General features: G+C 44.7%; 1 non-coding gene across 1 annotated transcript; it reads right to left on the bottom strand.

The window, feature by feature from the left end:
- Positions 1 to 2,312: 2,312 nt before the first annotated feature.
- On the bottom strand, positions 2,313 to 2,387 carry Trnap-cgg (transfer RNA proline (anticodon CGG)). Its single transcript has one exon. It is a non-coding gene; the product is annotated as a tRNA-Pro (tRNA).
- Positions 2,388 to 3,855: the final 1,468 nt, after the last annotated feature.

Raw genomic sequence — 3,855 nt, 5'->3', positions numbered from 1 at the left:
GTCCGTGCAAAAATAAAAACTACTCACGTGTTTAGGGTAAACCTCTTTTTATTTTACGACATAGTCTCCTTTTAGACTTCGTCTAACGCTGTTCTAATTTGTTGATCCCTTCCGAATAATAGGAATTACCCAAGTTCGCAAAATAGCTGTTAGTTGCTGCAATCACTTCATGTGAATAAAATCTATGTCCCGCCAGCCATTTCTTCAAATTAGGGAACAAATAGTAGTCCGAGGGAGCCATGTCTGGAGAACAGGGGGATGTGAAACGAGCCGGAATCCTATTTCCATTAATTTTGCGACCACAACTACTGAGGTGTGTGTTGGTTATGGAAAAGGACTTCTTTGCGGTCCAATCGCCTGCGTTTTTGTTGCAGCTCAGTTTTCAAACGGCCCAATAACGATGAATATTATACACCTGTAATAGTTTTTCCCTTTTCCAGATAGTCGATGAGGATTATCCCTTGCCAATCCCAAAAGACAGTGGGCATAACCTTTGCGACCGAAGGACTGATTTTCGCCTATTTTAGTGCAGATTCTTGCTTGGTAACCCATTGTTTAGATTGTTGTTTGGTCTCAGGAGTATAGTAATGTATCCATGTTTCATCCACAGTGAAGAAACGACGCTTAAAGTCCTGCAGATTCTTCCTGAACAGCTGCAAACCATCCTTGCAACACTTCATACGATTCCGTTTTTGGTCAAGCGTTATCAATCGCGGAACCCATCTTGCGGATAGCTTTCTCATGTCCTAATGCTTATGCAAAATAGTATGTACCCATTCATCCGAAATGCCCACAGCACTAGCAATCTCACGCAGCTTAACTCTTCTGTCATTCATCACCATATCATGGATCTTGTCAATGATTTATGGAGTTGTAACCTCCACAGGGCGTCTAGAACGTTCAGCATCACTTGTGCCCATATGGCAACTCCGAAAATTTTGAAAGGTGCAGAGTCGCCGTAATGTTCATCAAGGTTCTCTTTAGTCTCTTGAGGCGTTTTGCCCTAGATAAAGTAATTTTTAATCACCACACGAAATTCTTCTTCGTCCGTTTTTTGACAGTCACTTGTCTTCCTTGATCCACACGAATGCCAAACACAATATGGCTGAAACTTAATGTGCGTTCTTTCCAAAGATGCTACTAAGTAAACATGACCGCGATACACGACGCTGGTGCTATCTCTCGGACTTTGCACGGACTTCTCAAACGCCCCTCGTATGTATTGAGGTAGTAGATTAACACTTGACACCTTCCAATGCAAACCACTATTGAACCATTACCAGAAATGCATGCAGCGTTAAGAAGATAACAAGCCTACCATTTTGCTTCCTCTGATGAAACTAAATGAACTACTAAAATGTGCTGCAAAGGTCTTTACATCAGGAAGTGAATCGGCTTCGTTACGAAATAATTTCGAAACACACATAATATTTACGTCACGTACAAACGAACATTTAAAGGGAAAATGCTGAATACCAAAAGCTAGTGTTATACACAACATGAACCGAGTTGAAAGAATAAAATTTCCATCGACTGGATTCGTGAGTCAGTGTCGTATGTGGAATTTGCTTACACTATGGCCCTTACAGAAAACATGCGCAAGGTGTATCTTGATATTGACAATGTTCTTCCACACCTGTGTGACATATAAATTACAGCTTAATAACTCGCACTGAAATATATATAGTGACTTAAGCTCTTACCTTGACACATTTCAGTATAGGGTTTTGGTCGTACAGACTCGGCAAAAAAATGTTCAAATGTTTGTGAAATCTTATGGGACTTAACTGCTAAGGTCATCATTCCCTAAGCTTACACACTACTTAACCTAAATTATCCTAAGGACAAACATACACACACCAACGCCCGAGGGAGGACTCGAACCTCCGCCGGGGTCAGCCGCACAGTCCATGACAGACTCTGCCACCGGCCTCATTTTATTTGCTCTCACAACATTTCATATATCAGTTTCAGTCAATCACTCCATATCGTAAGGCATTCTACAATGGGAAAATTTACATCCACATAATTCAGGTAAAAATTTGTATATAAATGTAGCACTACCACTCTGTGTGGTTTTCACAAGAAAGAAAGGCGTAGAAAGTCATCCCTAGTGGGGACAGTTTAAATTGATTGAGAATGTGCCATAGTTTTAGTGTTCTAACAACATTTATTTTTTTTTAAAACAGACATAAATTGTGCTAAACAAGTTATTGATTGAATACCGTAAACAACTAACAGGTGCAGAATGAGATTTTCACTCTGCAGCGGAGTGTGCGCTGATATGAAACTTCCTGGCAGATTAAAACTGTGTGCCCGACCGAGACTCGAACTCGGGACCTTTGCCTTCCGTGGGCAAGTGCTCTACCAACTGAGCTACCGAAGCACGACTCAGGCCCGGTACTCACAGCTTTACTTCTGCCAGTACCTCGTCTCCTACCTTCCAAACTTTACAGAAGCTCTCCTGCGAACCTTGCAGAACTAGCACTCCTGAAAGAAAGGATATTGCGGACACATGGCTTAGCCACAGCCTGGGGGATGTTTCCAGAATGAGATTTTCTTTCAGGAGTGCTAGTTCTGCAAGGTTCGCAGGAGAGCTTCTGTAAAGTTTGGAAGGTAGGAGACGAGGTACTGGCAGAAGTAAAGCTGTGAGTACCGGGCGTGAGTCGTGCTTCGGTAGCTCAATTGGTAGAGCACTTGCCCGCAAAAGGCAAAGGTCCCGAGTTCGAGTCTCGGTCGGGCACACAGTTTTAATCTGCCAGGAAGTTTCATATCAGCGCACACTCCGCTGCAGAGTGAAAATCTCATTCTGGAAACATCCCCCAGGCTGTGGCTAAGCCATGTCTCCGCAATATCCTTTCTTTCAGGAGTGCTAGTTCTGCAAGGTTCGCAGGAGAGCTTCTGTAAAGTTTGGAAGGTAGGAGACGAGGTACTGGCAGTAGTAAAGCTGTGAGTACCGGGCGTGAGTCGTGCTTCGGTAGCTCAGTTGGTAGAGCACTTCCACGCGAAAGGCAAAGGTCCCGAGTTCGAGTCACGGTCGGGCACACAGTTTTAATCTGCCAGGAAGTTTCATATCAGCGCACACTCCGCTGCAGAGTGAAAATCTCATTCTGGAAACATCCCCCAGGCTGTGGCTAAGCCATGTCTCCGCAATATCCTTTCTTTCAGGAGTGCTAGTTCTGCAAGGTTCGCAGGAGAGCTTCTGTAAAGTTTGGAAGGTAGGAGACGAGGTACTGGCAGTAGTAAAGCTGTGAGTACCGGGCGTGAGTCGTGCTTCGGTAGCTCAGTTGGTAGAGCACTTCCACGCGAAAGGCAAAGGTCCCGAGTTCGAGTCACGGTCGGGCACACAGTTTTAATCTGCCAGGAAGTTTCAACTAACAGGTGATTCAAGACTACACTGGACAAGGATCCTGGGTGGCAGAGACAGTTTATCTAGTGGAGTGAGTGAAGTACTCTGGCCCTAAAAATGCAGATACCGGAATCTCAATTGATCTGACGCCGTGCAGACTTTGATTGATTAAATCTACTGAAATTTGTCTACATAGGTGCAGCTGAGAGAAAGTGGCGATTTAGATCTGTACACCCTGACAATGCTGGAGCGGCAGTACGTTACCCTGTTTGCTTCGTGCGGCAACGTAACTTGCAGCTGGCGACGAGTGTGCGGCGGAGGTGAGACGTGGAGGCGGCCCCTGTGACCCGATCGTGGCCACGAAAGAAATGCAAAAATCTCACGGTCTAGTGATCAGGCAGACGGATCACAATTTACTCTCTGCCAGAGCCCTGAAATCACGGTAGATTTGAGTGTGTGACAGACCCGTTCAGTGGTCTTACCAAAGACCACTTTGGCTCACTTAC

This window comes from Schistocerca nitens, chromosome 7 (genome assembly GCF_023898315.1).
Source record: "Schistocerca nitens isolate TAMUIC-IGC-003100 chromosome 7, iqSchNite1.1, whole genome shotgun sequence".
Classification (NCBI taxonomy): domain Eukaryota; kingdom Metazoa; phylum Arthropoda; class Insecta; order Orthoptera; family Acrididae; genus Schistocerca; species Schistocerca nitens.
This window is presented reverse-complemented; position numbering and strand designations above follow the sequence as displayed.